Source organism: Chenopodium album, chromosome 20, assembly GCF_948465745.1.
Source record: "Chenopodium album chromosome 20, dcCheAlbu1.1, whole genome shotgun sequence".
NCBI classification, from domain to species: domain Eukaryota; kingdom Viridiplantae; phylum Streptophyta; class Magnoliopsida; order Caryophyllales; family Amaranthaceae; genus Chenopodium; species Chenopodium album.
This window is the reverse complement of record NC_137853.1, coordinates 31,052,583-31,068,469: the sequence shown is the minus strand read 5'-3', so window position 1 is coordinate 31,068,469 and position 15,887 is coordinate 31,052,583. Positions and strand designations below refer to the sequence as shown.

At 38.9% G+C, this 15,887-nt stretch overlaps 1 non-coding gene across 1 annotated transcript; it reads right to left on the bottom strand.

The window, feature by feature from the left end:
• Positions 1-554: 554 nt before the first annotated feature.
• On the bottom strand, positions 555-660 carry LOC145599867 (small nucleolar RNA R71). Its single transcript, XR_014104122.1, has one exon. It is a non-coding gene; the product is annotated as a small nucleolar RNA R71 (small nucleolar RNA).
• Positions 661-15,887: the final 15,227 nt, after the last annotated feature.

The following is a 15,887-nucleotide window of genomic DNA, read 5'->3' as shown; positions in this document are numbered from 1 at the left end:
TGCTACTAATATTTTCTTTGAGCTTTGCATGCATAGTACTCGTGATCGTTCTCTTGTGCCTTTTGATCCGGAGATAGAGAGGAAAATTTCTAAAAGAAGAGTTGCAAGACGTTCATTGAGTCCTACTCCATTGATAGAAGCGGTGCAACAAGAATTTGAACAAGCAAACATGGGTGATAATCCAAGAGTTGCTTTGAAGGAGTTGGGTATTCCGGGTGCTTATAAGTTTGAAAGTGGCATAGCTCCACCAACAACTCTCGCCAATGACTTTGAGATCCGACCGGCCATGATCACATTGATCGAGAAAAGGCAATTTAGTGGAGCTAAACATGAAAGCCCTCCAAATCATCTCAAGGAGTTTGAGAAGTATTGTAACACGATCAAAGTCAATGGTGTGAGTCAAGAATTCATCCGATTTAAGCTTTTTCCCTTTTCTCTCATAGGAAGAGCTTTGGAGTGGTTGGATTAGGAGGTGAAGCCAAATTCATAGAGAACATGGGATGAGGTTACTAAGGAGTTCTTGTCTAGGTTTTACTCTCAAAAGAAGATGGCGAAAGCTAGAGCTCTTATTCAAGGTTTCAAGCAAAAGCCTAGTGATAACCTTTATGAGGCTTGGGAGAGGTACAAGGAGTATCAAAGAGAGTGCCCTCATCATGGAATCCTAACTTATCAGGTCATTCAAATTTTCTATGGAGGTTTGAGTCCTCAAGGCAAGTCATGCCTCGATGCGGGCGCCGGAGGCCCCCTCATGAATTGAACGGAAGAAGAGGTGGTTGACATTATCGAAGATGTGGTGAGACACTATATGGATTGGCAAGATGGTGAGAGAGAGTCCACAAGAAAGAGTAGCTCCATGGTTTATTATGTTGATCATCTAAACGCCATCAACAATTTGTCATCACAAATCTCAAAACTAGGGAAAGAGATGACTTCCATCAAGGCCAAGTTGGAGAGTGCTTCTTCACAAGCACCTATTCTTTCCTTCCAAATTAAGGGGAGAGGTACATCTTCTAACCCTACTCCTCCTTCTTCTTCCAATAACATGCCTAATGGATGTTTATTTTGTGATGTGTGTAGGTCTTATGACCATGATTCATCTTGATGTCCTAATGCTTTCAATGATGCATGCAATGACTTTGATGCTTGTGAGAATGAGCAAGTGAATTTTGTTTCTAATGATCATGGACCTCGTTTTGATAATTAAAAGAACCAAGGTAATAGGAATTATTGATGAGTGTCATTTATGGCATCATAGGGTAGTGTTTTAGGTTGTTTTTCCCTTCTTTTTAGAGCTTTCTTTCTTAATAATTGCTTAGTTTTGTTCATTTTTTTCTTCATTCTTGCTTAGATTTCTTGCATTTTAAGGGTATTTTCGTCTTTTCTACTCTACTTGCTTTACTTTCTTTTATTGTAGGTCTTGTTCGGGGCTCGGGATTTATCTTAGAGATTCTCCAAGTCTTTTGGATGTTCGGGACGAGATCTCATACCATTCGTATGCCTAAGGATCAAGTTAAGGAGAAAGTTCCTACTCAAGGCCTTGCGCTCTCGTCCACGCTCTCAGCGCATACTCCAGTTATGAACAAGTAAAATCTGAGGTTTGAAGGCTGCCCCCCTCGTGAGCATCATGTGAGAGCGTCGATGAGGATGAGGAAGATGCTCATGAGCGCAAAGACCAAGCCATAGCCGAGGGAGCAAGTCGAAGCTGCTGTTGGATGTCTGCCGTGCCACGGCAAGCCACACCGCGCCACGGCAGGCAACGACGCACCACGGCAGTGGCGCCGTGTCACGGTAGGTCCACCGCGCAACGCCAGGGGGCATCGTGACACGGCAGCTCTATTTTGTGCCTGCTGCTCGTGCGCGCATACCCCCTATTGCGTGCGTGCAAACCTCCTTGTGAGCGCGCACCTCTGGGTGGCCGAGCCTGGATTTCCTACTTACTATATATACTTCATTTCATCCTATTTTTGAGAGAACTTTTAGAATAGCTTAGATTTACTCTCTCATATTTTAGCTTAGGTTGAGAGTTTCTCTATCTAGTTTAGGGTTAGTTTTAGGAGTAGATTTAGTAAGAGAAAGTGAGTGATTTCAATGGCGATTTGAGAGATTGAAGATGCAAGGGTGACAATTGTATTGAAGATCTTCTCAATAGTCAATGAGCATTTCTTACTCTATCTCATCTTATTGTTTTCTTTAAATTCATGTTTGTTTGATTTAGTTTTGTTGCTGGAATCTTGATTAGATTAGTTGTTGTTGAAATTTGATTGATTCTTGATTACAATTACTTGTTTGGATTAGATGATGATAGTTATGGAGTAGTTGCTTGCTAGGGTTTGGGTAAAACTTGTATGATTGGTTGATTGTGATTAATTTGGGAATTATGTTGATTGATTGTTGAAATTAAATTGATTGATGAAATGGTGCATGTGTTTTGGATTGATAGGAGTAGCTAACCTAGATTTCCATGCTAGATTGCATTGTGATTCCTAATGACATGACCACTTGATTTAGGAATTTCTTTTGTTGATTGAATTGAATTTTGATTCTCCTAATTTGTTAATCATAGAGGAAACCTAGTTTAACGATTAAGCGATAGCCCTTTAATTCCATTGATAGCTTTTACCATTAGTCCTCATAACCATTGATTGACTTGATCTTCCCAAGTTGTTGCAATTGTCATGATTACATGTTGATCCCCATTCCCTAGTGTTTCATTTGTTTGATTCCTTGTTTTGTTAGTTGATTAGTATTGGTTACTCTATTCTCCACCTTTGACTTCGACCTTCCTTAGGCGCACATTGAAAGCACTTGAACATAACCGTTCCTAGTGGTTCGACCCTTGACTTACCTCTATACTTGTATTTAGGTTTGTTAAGTGATTATAAATTTTGTTTGGCTCTAGGGAGGATTAGTCAACGACCTAGTTTTCCCTACGTCAAAATGGCGCTGTTGCCGGGGAACGGTGTCTATGTTTGAGTGTTTTTGATTTCTTGATTCTAGGTCTTTGTATATACATTCCTTTAATTTGATTTTTGTTTGTTTAGTGAAAAAAAAATAGAAAAAATGGCATGTCTCTCATTTCCTCAATATGACAATGACCCTTTTTGTGAATATTTCCATAGACTTGTGAGGTTTTTGAACTATAATTGTTGTAATCTTTTGGAAGCTTGTGAGATTTGTTATTATGGTATGAATGAACAAACGAGGAATGAAGTTGAAAGCATGTTTAATGGCGAATTTCTAGCATTAACAATTGGTGATGCTTGGAAGTTCTATGTGTGGTTTGCTAGGGATGTACGCAATAGGGATTGTAATGTTGCTAATTATGATTCTCAATGTAATAATATTTCTATTAGTAGCATGAACCCCCATAATTAGTCTTGTGATCCTATTAGTGGACCTAGAACAAATGATTTTAACTCTATTTCCCCTATTGTTCATGATGATGAGGTACATGCTCAAGTTAATGGTGTATTTCAATATTCTTCATTATTTAGCATGCCTTTTTGTGATGTGCTTTGTTTCCCCAATGACGAATCTCATGTGTTTAATTATGCCCCCTCTCCCCAATTTGATGAAAATGCTCATGTTTATATTGCTGATGATCCTACCCTTGGTTGTGACTCCTCTTTTACCCTTGATCCTCAACCCTCTTCACCTTTTTATTCTCCAAACTCTTATGACGAGTCTCTAGTCCCATATAGCCAAATTAATTGAATCTTTGAGGGAGTTGGAGATGAATACTAATCTTGGGCCCTTTGAGAGACAAATGATGGAAACTTTGAGGAGGAAATTGGAGATGATTAGAGAGCGTGAGGAGCTTTTTAAGGAAGAATTGAGGAGAAAAGAAGAATTAGAAAGTCAATTGTCATCTTTGATGCTTGTTTGTGAAAATTCCATATCCAATGTTTGTGTTGAGGATGATGATGATGATGATTTTGAGCAACCTAGGGTGTGTGAGGATCCCATTAGTGAGCATTTGAGTGATGGTGAAGGAGTTGAGAATGAAGAGAGTGTTAATTTTTACAATCCCAACCCCCTATCCCATCTTGAGGAGTCTCAAGTGCATGATTGTGATTCTTCTTTCCATGAGTATTTGGACTCGTTTGAGGTTATGTCCAAAATGTTCTTAGAGGTTCAAATGAAAAATCATAGCCTTTTGAGTGAGTTCATTGAGAAAGCTTCATGGGAGAGAGATGAGTTTGAAGTGAATTTACATCCGTTCATGCATGGTTTTGAGACTTTGGGCTTTAAGGATATTAAGGGAGTTGTTGTTCATTGTTGTGAGGGAGAGGATGATGTAATTTGTTTTGGAAGTTGGATGTTTGAGGGAGATGGAGATCATGAGTGTTCTTCTTTTGAGGATTCTACGATTGATTTTCATGCTCTTATTGGTGATTTGAGGCATGGTGGTGAGGAAGAGTTCATTTGTGAGACCTTTGCCCCTATTCCCTCCTCTCATGTCCCATTTTTAAGGAAATTTAACCAAATCCCCTCCTATCCTATGTCCCTCCCTTCTTTTGTCAATGAGCTTATTGGGGACCCCCTTGTCTATGATGATTTACATGCCCCTCATTCGTCTTTTGTTGAGGAAAAGGGTGATTTTGCCACCCAAAAATATTTTGTTGAGAAGAGAATGCCTTCTTCTTTTTCTTTTATTTCTCTTCCTTTTTCTTCTATTCTTGTTTTCCCCTTTTCTCCTTCCTGTTCTTGACATCACTTTTCTCAACCTCATAGGTGTGCACTAAGCTTGTTGCATGCCCTCATTTCGTCATGTGCATACCTACTATCTTACGAGATGTGTAGTAGTACATTTGACAAGCTCTTGCGTTTGTTGCAATACTATTTACTAGAGTAGTCTAGCTTGGACCTTAAGCAAGCCTTTCTCGGGAAGTAACCCGTGCTTTATTACTTTCATTTTCTTTTTTTTTAGAATAGATTTTCTCTCATGGAAATGTTTGTGGGCCTCTTGCTAGGTACATAACTTGATATACTTTGGTGCATTGGTTTGAATCAAGAATCAAGGAAGTCTGACTCCTATTTTTGCTAGCATATGGAAAACAATATTCAATTCTAGAGGAAATTGGCTTTGAAAGGTTTAATTGGGTCATTTGCGGGTATTTACACCTACCTATATCCGGTAATATCTTTCCTTGCTCTTCCTCTAATTGTTGGTGACTTGTTGGACATGTGTTGGTTTGTTGGATTGATTTCTTTATTTTCCCCACCTATGAATTCTTTGATTTATGATTTGAGTGTATTGTCTCATTCAAGCTTGGGAGAGGGCATTCTATCATGTTTGGTGGGATGTTTATTCATATATGCCATGCTCATGAGTATATGCATTTCCATGTTTTTCATGCTTTTGAAAACTCCAAAAAGATTTTATGTTTCTATCAAGGCAAATTTGCATTGTGTTTTTGTTTTGTTCTTGCTTTGGACATAATACTTTTGGACTTGTATTCTTGAATGCTTTTTTTCCTAAATGGTAGTGGTTTGCACGTTTTGAGAGTATGCTCGATTGATTCTAGGATAGAGTATGCTAAGGTAGTGTGTTTAGAACTTTTGGGACCTTGAAGCCCTAATCTACTTGTTTGTGGTAAGAAGGTGTTGCTTCCTATAGTGTATTTGAAGCCAATAGTGAGTTTTTTCTACAACCATGGGAGGTTTTATTTCTCTAGCCTTCTACCTATTTTGCATGAGTGGCACATGGATCCTTGATTATCGCTTACTTTATCTAGAACTTGACTTTTATCTCCCGAGATCGCGACCAAACCATTTGGGAAGGACAAAGGCATCTTTTCGAGGTGGTTATTTTTGCTTTTCTGGGTTTCGATTTTATATTTTTGGTTTTGGGTTCACATTTGCCTCCTTGCTAACCATTTGAGTCTTATACCTTCTTTTCTAGCCATATTACTAGACTTTATACCATTTGTTTCATTCTTTTCATCTTTGGTTTTTGTGAAGCTAGTGGTGATGAGTTTGTTTGGTGATTTTAAGTGCAATAGTTTGAAGCTATGAGCTTATTTTGTATAGCAAGTATGTATTGTGTATAAGTTTGTGTTTAAAAGGAAATGCAAAGTAGAAAAAAAGCCGTCCATAGTTAAAAGAGGCGAGGACAAAGCAATGAAAAAAAAAAGAGAAAAAAAAGGCAAAGCAAAAGCAAATGCTTTGAATAAAGTAAAAAAAAAAAAGAAGAGAAGAAAAATGAAAAGCACAAAAATATTTTGATGTAGTCATTATCTCCCTAGTTTAGAGCATTGAGGACAATGCTCCATTTAAGCTTGGGGGAAGCGTGTCTACGCTTTTTGTATATATGTTTGTGATTTTGCTTTGAATAAGCTTGGGGGTGTTGGTGTTTTTGTTTGCTGATAACTTGATTTTGGCGTTAAGGATTGATTACCCTTTGCTTCACAAATTAGGTATACTACCAAATTTTAAATTTTAGCCAACCTTTACCCTTTTTGCCCGTACGTTACAACCCTTCAAAGACCTTTTGACCCTTATGGTTGAGTCACAAGTCGGTGGAGGGAGATAGGAGTCAAGCTTATGGAGCGGTTTGCATAGTCAAGATGTCGAGTAGCCCTAAATCTCTTCTTTTCCGGTTCCTTCGAGGAATCATTGACATGCTCACTAGAGGTGGATTTGAAACTAGTAGGGAGAACGCGGTAAGATTGTTTGGGATGAAGGTGAATTGTGTCTTATTAGTTCTCTACGCTTAGCATATTTTATGTTACAATCAACCTTGGATATCTTGAAACGTGCACTCCTCTATTTGCTTAGAAAGAATTGCATCCATTTGTGCTTGTTCATTTGCAAAAAGTCCATACAAGAGCATTTGTTCTTCTTTTGATCTCCTTTTCTTGTTTTGCCTTGTTTGTTTGGTTTGTGAGAGTTGTGGGTTAACCTCTTGGGAAACCCTCGCGAGAGCATCACTCGTCCTCTAGGGCGATCTAGGGGTTTAAATGGCTTGTCTTTAGTTGCTAAAATTGACCGTGATTCCTACGAAAGTGAGTTAGTGTATATTCCAATCCTCTCTAGTTTTCTTGTTTCTTTCTTTGCTTGAATAAGTTCATCATTTTCCCTTGGGTTTGATTTTATTTTGCTCGAGGACGAGCAAAAGTTTAGCTTGGGAGAATTTGATGAGTGTCATTTATGGCACTCATAGGGTAGTGTTTTAGGTTGTTTTTCCCTTCTTTTTAGAGCTTTCTTTGTAAATATTTGCTTAGTTTTGTTCATTTGTTCATTTGTTTCTTCATTCTTGCTTATTTTATGATTTCTTGCATTTTTAAGGGTATTTTCGTCTTTTCTACTCTACTCGCTTTACTTTCTTTTATTGTAGGTCTTGTTCGGGGCTCGAGATTTATCTTAGAAGATTCTCCAAGTCTTTTGGATGCTCGGGACGAGATCTCATATCATTTGGATGCCTAAGGATCAAGTTAAGGAGCAACTTCCTACTCAAGGCCTTGCGCTCTCGTCCACGCTCTCATCGCATACTCCGGTGATGAACAAGTAAAATCTGAGTTTTAAAGGCTGCCCCCCTCGTGAGCATCATTTGAGAGCGTCGATAAGGAAGATGCTCGTGAGCGCAAAGACTAAGCCATGGCCGAGGGAGCAAGTCGAAGCTGCTGCTGGATGTCTGCCGCGCAACGGCAGGGACACCGCGCGACGGCAGGCAACGCCGCACCACGACAGTGGCGCCGTGTCACGGTAGTTCCACCACGCAACGCCATGGGGCACCATGACACGACAGCTCTATTTTGTGCCTGCTGCACATGCGCGCATACCCCTTGTTGCGTGTGTGCAGGCCTCCTTGTGCGCGCGCACCTCTGGGTGGCCGAGCCTGGATTTCCTACTTACTATATATACTTCATTTCTTTCTTTTTTTGAGAGAACTTTTAGAATAGCTTAGATTTACTCTCTCATATTTTAGCTTAGGTTGAGAGTTTTGTCTCTCTAGTTTAGGGTTAGTTTTAGGAGTAGATTTGGAGAGAGAAAGTGAGTGATTTCAATGGCTATTTGAGAGATTGAAGATGCAAGGGTGACAATTGTATTGAAGATTTTCTCAATAATCAATGAGCATTTCTTACTCTATCTCATCTTATTGTTTTCTTTAAATTCATGTTCGTTTGATTTAGTTTTGTTGCTTGAATCTTTATTAGATTAGTTGTTGTTTAAATTTGATTGATTCTTGATTACAATTACTTGTTTGGATTAGATGATGATAGTTATGGAGTAGTTGCTTGTTAGGGTTTGGGTAAAACTTGTATGATTGGTTGATTGTGATTAATTTGGGAATTATGTTGATTGATTGTTGAGATTAAATTGATTGATGGAATGGTGCATGTGTTTTGGATTGATAGGAGTAGCTAACCTAGATTTCCATGCTAGATTGCATTGTGATTCCTAATGACATGACCACTTGATTTAGGAATTGTTTTTGTTGATTGAATTGAATTGTGATTCTCCTAATTTGTTATTCATAGAAAAAAAACCTAGTTTAATGATTAGGGGATAGCCCTTCGATTTCATTGATAGCTTTTACCATTAGTACTCACAACCATTGATTGACTTGATCTTCCCAAGTTGTTGCAATTGTCATGATTACATGTTGATCCCCATTCCCTAGTGTTCATTTGTTTGATTCTTTGTTTTGTTAGTTGATTAGTATTGGTTACTCCATTCTCCACCTTCGACTTCGACCTAGCTTAGGCGCACATTGAAAGCACTTGAACATAACCGTTCCTAGTGGTTCGACCCTTGACTTACCTCTATACTTGTATTTAGGTTTGTTAAGTGATTATAAATTTTTTTTGGCTCTAGGGAGGAATAGTCAACGACCTAGTTTTCCCTACGTCCATTATCATAACCAAGGTGGTAATTATGACAACTATAACCAAGGGGGTTATAGAAACCAATGGAACTAAGGTTTACGTGGTAACTATAACAACCAAGGTGGTTATAGTGGCCAAAATAACCACAATCAAAGTTATGGGAATCAAAACAATAACCAAGGAAGGGGTAATTGGAACAATCAAGGTCGAGGTAATTTTCAAAACAACAACCAAAGAGGGCCTCCCGGATTTGTTCCAAAGACTCAAGTCCAAAATGATAATTCCTATGCACCTTCTACTACACTTAGGTTCAATCTTGAGGAGATTGTTGAGAATCAAACAAAATTGCTCACCACTTACATGAATGTGAGTAATAAGAAGTTCAATGAGATGATGACTCATAGTAATATGCTAGAGAACAAAATCACTCAATTGGCCAACACCTTGAAAGAAAATGCAAGCCCTTTTTCTCTACCTTCCCAAGTACTTGACCCTAAGAAACCAGTTTATTCTATCACCACTAGGAGTGGAAAGTTTTTAGAGGAGAGTGTTTCTAAGAGGAGTCAAGAGAAGGAGAGGGTGAGTGATTCATTTGATGATGTTGAGCATGATGAGTCTAGTAAGAAGAGTGCAAGTTCGAATGAGAAGGCTTAGGATAAAGAGAGAATGCAAGATGAGGTTATCAAACCAAAACTTCCTTACCCCAAAAAATTCTTGAGACATAAAATGGATGAGCAATTTGGGAAGTTTATTGATATGCTTAAGGAGATTCATCTTTCAATTCCATTCACCGATGCTCTGCAACAAATTCCAAACTATTCCAAGTTCCTTAAGGACATTTTCAGTGGCAAGAGATAGTGCAATGTGGTTGACTCGGTGAGTTTTGGGGAGTGTTGTAGTGCTTTCATCCACAATTACCTTCCCCCAACGATGAAAGATCCGGGGAATTTCTCCATCCCTTGTAATATCAATGGAAAATTGTTCCAAAATGCTCTTTGCGATCTAGGTGCTAGTGTTAGCATCATGCCATACTCCCTTTTCAAGAAGCTTAAGCTAGGAGTGCTACTTCCTACCAACATGACCCTTCAATTGGCCGATCATTCCAGTAAGTTTCCCAAGGGCAGGATTGAGGATGTTCCCCTCAAGATAGGAGAGTTTACTATTCCCGTTGATTTCATTGTTCTTGAGATTACGGAAGATGACAATATACCTATCATCCTAGGGAGACCATTCTTAGCCACTTCGGGTGCCTTGATTGATGTGAAGGGTGGCCTTATTACTTTGTGTGTTGGTAATGACAAGGCAAGTTTTAAGCTCAAGTCAATGCATGAGTCTCTATTATCTTACATGCAAGGAATCATGTGTGTTAACTCACTTTCCTTGAATGACAATGCTTGCATGTTTGTGTCTTCTACTAACAATTTTCTTGTAGCTTGTGGTGATATTTCTAAAAATGTTGAAAGCAAGATCGTTAGTGAAGATGTCAAGGAGTCCTCAAGGCTTGAGGATGAGTTTGAAATGCCTTCATGGTTTGAACTTTATTTGAAGGATGGTGAGGATGGTTCCTCTAGTGTTGTTGATGTGGAGTTCTTAGCTCAAAGGAAAAAGAAATCAAGGAAGAGAAAGAGAGTTCCCAAGAAAAAGAAAGAGAAGTTGAAGCACAAAAAGTTTGATCCGGTTTTTGTGATTCAAGATAATGATTCTCATGATGTGATTTTGCCCAAGCTTGGCAATGACTTTGCCCTCTCCACCACTTTGGATAAGGTGGTTTCCTTTTACCCTCCATAACTTGGAGGAAGGGTCAAGCTAGGGACCTTAAACTATCGCTTCTCGGGAGGCAACCCGGCCCTCTAACCTTTCTCCTTTCATTTTTCATTTTTCTTTTCTTCTATTTTCTCTTTTCTTTACTTGGTTTTGTGTTTGTTTTTTTAGGATTGGTTTCCTTGAGATTTAGATTCATTAATCGAGCATGATGCATCGTTTGGGGTCATAGAGTGGTTGAAGTGAGAATTTGGGCTCAATGTGGCATGATTTTGAGCCCTAAATCGAAGATTGATGCATTAAGAAGGCTACAAAGGGAGTTGAAATGAGGACATGAGACATACAGGGGAGCGCGGGCGTGAGCCCTGTATGCGTGGCCGTGCGAGACAGTAAAACGAGGCAGAAGCAATGCGCGACCTGTGCGCGGGCGCGCAGCCTCATAGTGCGGGTGCGCAGCGTCGAGCGCGGTCGCGCAGACCTTCTAGCTCGGTTTTTCATCTTTGTTTCTTTCTTTTTCCTTCATTTCTCATACTCTAACCCACGACCCTCCTCTCCTTCTCACTCTAAACTTTCAAACCCTAACCCCAAATCTTGCCAAAATACCTTCATTCTTATACAATTCCTTCACAAATCACTTAATTCCCTCTTAATTCATCTCAAATTACAACATTTTCATACTACTACTCACTATTTCTTCTTCTTTAAGCCTCATTCTCCATTGAAGACCAAATTGGGGTTTTTTAAATCTTGGTGAATTGGTGCTTAAAAGGTGGTCATTCTTGCTCCTTGTATGGTATAATCATCTTCTTTGCTTATTATTTAACTTGTTTTACTCAATTTGCATGTGAATTTGATTTCTCCATACTTGTGAATAGTAGTAGTATTATTTTGGGTATTTTTGATGATTGAATTGATTATATTTTTGTTGTTTGTTGATTTTTGATGCTTAACATTTGCTTGTTGTTGTTTGTTTAGCATTGTTATCAACTTTTTGTGTGTATTTGGTGAAGTTGAAAGTTGGTAATTGAATTTGGTATTGGTGTGGTTGCTTGGTGGTGGTTGATTGTATTGGTTTTGGTGGTGATTGTTGGGTGTGCTATTGTGGTTGTTGGTTATTATTTGGGTGGTCCATCATGTCGAAAATGTTGAGATCTTTGATCTCCCGAAAGAGAAAGGGAAAGGAACCCCAAATTCGTATTGAGGAACCTCAAGAAGAGCCACAAAATGAAACCTCAAATGAACCTCTACCTCTTCCCACTCTAAAATTCAACAACCGAGCTCATAACCCCATTTATGCTTCCATCAAGAAACAAGTTCTTAGACTTTCCCGCCACTACCGTAGAGGAGATATGATCAAATTAGGTATCAATGAGGATTTGTGGATTCTTTTTGATAATCTTAGATTGGGTTCATTTGTAAACACTTCCTATTGCACCTATGTTGAACCCACTTGAGAATTCTTTGCCTAGTTTGAAGCTACACCCATTGGAGAAGGCGACTTTCAAATATCCTTCCAACTTTTCAACCGTGATCATCACCTCTCTCTTCGTGAATTCAATGAGGCTCTTGATTTCAACCCCGACGCCAACATTTTCTTTCTTGAGCATGAATCCTTTAAAGGGTACGCCGAGTTTGCTTGGTGGCGTACTATTTCGAGTAAAGATGAATTTGGAGCTCGATTTTCCCTCGCTAGTGATATGTACCAACCATCACTCCGCATTTTGCATAGGCTCTTGGGGTATTCGGTTTTCCCCAAGAAAGATTTGGTAAAAATGACGAAGCTTGAGTTGGTGGTACTTTGGTTAGCCACTAGGGAGGAGTGGCGAGGGAGGTTGAACATGGGCCACCTATTTTTGAAGAGTTGTGAGTCCATCATTGGGGGGAGATGGACGGGAAAGATAACTTGTGGGAGTATGATTACTCGGATGGCTATGCGATTTGGCTACTCCCGATACCTAGCTTCTTGTACCCCCGTGGGTGGGGCGGATGACATTTACCTTAATCTTCAACAACTTAGGAGGGTTAATTTCATCGCCGAGACTCGTGATAAGGAGGTGTTTGATTGGTTGGTGCGCCAAAGGCATAGGTGCTACCTCCCTAATTCCACTTTGACCTCCTTGGGGAGAGATGCTCCCAATGTATGGTTTGTTATTCATAGCAATCTTTTTTCGGGTGACAACATGGGTGGTGGTCTTGAGGGAGGTGATGGAGAGGATGATGAGGAAGATGAGAGTGAGAATGATGATGATGATGGTGGTGGTGGACAACAACAACAACAACAATTTCATCCACAAGCCTTCCAAAGTCTTGAAGCACAAATGGCAAGCTTGCAACTTGGCATGTAAGGAATCATGGAGATGCAACAAGGTATGCTTTTGCAACAACAAGCACTTTATGATTCTAGTGTGAGGAAGGGTGAGATTACCTGTAGACACCTACTTTTTGGCCTCCTGTCCCGACGAGAAGTGCGATGGTGTTATAAAAATCTGTTCTTCATGCTAGATCAAAGTTTAAGTGTTTATGGACTCTGAAATGCATTATGAAGTAAGTTAAAACCCGTATTTGAGACCAAATTATCTTAGAGCCTAGTCTGATTACTAATTAGGCCTAAAACGTGCTCATACATGTTTAGTCTTGATTAATAACGGACCTAAATGCGTTATATGCAATGATTAGATCAAATGGATCTTACATTGTTAAAAACCGAGACAACCAGAACATTTAACCACCCAATATTCATTCATGGCTTATAAAGATGGATAGCCCTTTTAAAGAGATTTCCAACAGTATATTATAAGCCCAATTCCGAGTTAAAACGAAGAAGTTATCATCAAAATACTAAACCGGGCCCTAAAACCGACACCCTTTCACTCAAACGGCCATATATTTTGATCCATAACAGATTTTAACCTAATTCTAACGGCATTAGAAATTAGACATTCATAGATTTCCAATGATATCTTATTTGCATTAATCTGACTTCGCAATAAAAAGTTATGGAAGTTTTTAAAACGCGTTTTCGTATAAGGCAAACCGCACCGTGCGCAACTCTTCTGCCGTGCGCAAGTCTTAGAGTTGCACTCGGCACTCCAGCGTGACTCTGAGAGTTGCGCACACCACCTGAAGCCACGGCTCTAAAACCCTAAACCTAGATTCCTACGCCTATAAATAGGGGTCTTCGTTTAGCCCTAAAGACAACAGAAAATTCAGAATTAAAAACCCTAAACTCTGAAATCCCTAATCTCTCATACTCTCTTGCTATCATACTACTTTTTCCCTATCTTCCCGAATACTCTTCAACCCTAATATATTTTTTTGAAGTCCTTGGAGGTACTAAGAAGGAGAGAAGTCCATAAACACCCAAAACGGAGATCTAGCAAAAAAGGAGAATAGTTAGTTTCCTGAGCACTTAGTTAAATCACTTTTCTTTTCTTCTTTTAAATAACTTTAATTGAATAATTAGTGTTGTTTTGTCACATTAAATAAGACTAATTAATTTATTCACATAGTATTCTTGCGTTAATTAAAGACTAGAATTAGACAAATTAAATTGTTGTTTTATCACCTAAGTCAAGGCGAATATTGTTTATTATTGTTCTTTCACGAATTTGAATTAAATAAGACTAACGACATTCGTTGCAATGTAATCTTTATGTGATTGACGCGTGTAAATAAAATCAACTAACTTAGTTTTAGGTACCATGTTGCATATATTGTTTGGTGATGAAATTGTGAAAAAGGAAGAGCTAGTATAGGCCGCACTTGGGCTAGGATAGCAATTCCCCCCTAATGGGAACATTATTTTAGTACCCTCGCTCCCGAACTCATTTCTGGTACAAGTAGACCAATTTGGGCATGGGTAAACTTATGATTTGTGCTAAATATCCCTTGAGCTCTACTTGGGAGAAAGGCATGAACGAGGTTTATGAGTTTTCCTAAAACTCATTGGCGACTACCTATTAGTTTCTTACAAAAAAGCGTAATGATAGAATCAATTCTAATTCAAGGCCCCCAAACAGTCAGGAATTCAAATCCTAACACACATTCAAAAGTGTAAAGTCCTAGGCTTTTAAAGGACCATGGGCATAGAGGAAGTGGGATCCCCAACGACGGGCTACCCTCCTCAAAGTGGCGACTCCACTGGGGACTTAGAGGTTACAAGATTAGTTTTTAGTTATGGTTCAAGGTTTCCAACTTAGGTTACCTATGAGTTGTAACAAGGGCTAACTTGGATAATCTCTAGTTAGAGAGCGAGACTTGAACGCATAATATGTTCCTTCTTCACAAAAGTAAAAGCCAAACAAGCAACATTGCATCATGAAAAATCATAAGCACCTTCTAACCATTGGGGATTGGCTCATTGACTAGGGGTCGCCAACACCAGGCTTCTATCCCAAAATCAATAACAATCATCTCACCCATATCGCCAACAAAATGTTGAGAGAACTATGTCATGGGTCAACACGTTGAGTGATTGATTCGTGCATCGTTTCTTAAGATATGGTACCTTTGGACACCCAAGCCTTAACCTTAGTACGACATTATATGCTTTGACGGTTCCTTTTATGTGCCTATGTGACTACATGATTATGTGCTTATATGCCTTGTGTCTAGTTTAATAAAATTCCAACTTGTTACCTAGAGATATTGAAAAATTTGCAAAAAAAAAAAAAATAGTGGTTCGACAAAAGAAAAAAATAAAAATAAATATAAAAAAATTCTGCATTTCAATTTACAAAAAAAAAGTCGAACCTGCTAGGTGGTGCGCGCAACTGTCAAAGTTGCGCGCCCCCTCCAAGCGCAAGTCCAGAAGTTGCGCGCGTCTATTCCGCGCAACTCTGAGTCTTGCGCTCGCCCATTGTTCAACGTTAACTTTGACTCGTTACGAACAATGTTATACAGAGAAAACGATATTACCGCTTCAACGTTTATCGTTAAGTAGGTCCTAATAATATCTCTTTGGCTAACAATGTTGTCTAATTTAGTTGCTTTTACTTTGTTCGTCTTTTCTTTTTTTAAAAAAAAAAAATTCCAAAAAACATGTCTTTTAATTGTCCTTTTTTTTTTCTTTCTTTAGAAAAAAAAAATTTCCAAAAACATGTCTTCTATCTTTCTCTTATTTTCAAAATTCAAAAAAACTTGATTGCGTTAACCTTAATTTTCGCAAAAAAAAAAAATAAAAAATAAAAAAAAAAGCATGTGGCGGGCGCTACTTTCAAAGTTGCACTCTCCACCTTAGCGCAAGACGGAAAATTGCGCGCGATACTGTTTTCGATCATGATGATTCGTTTACGT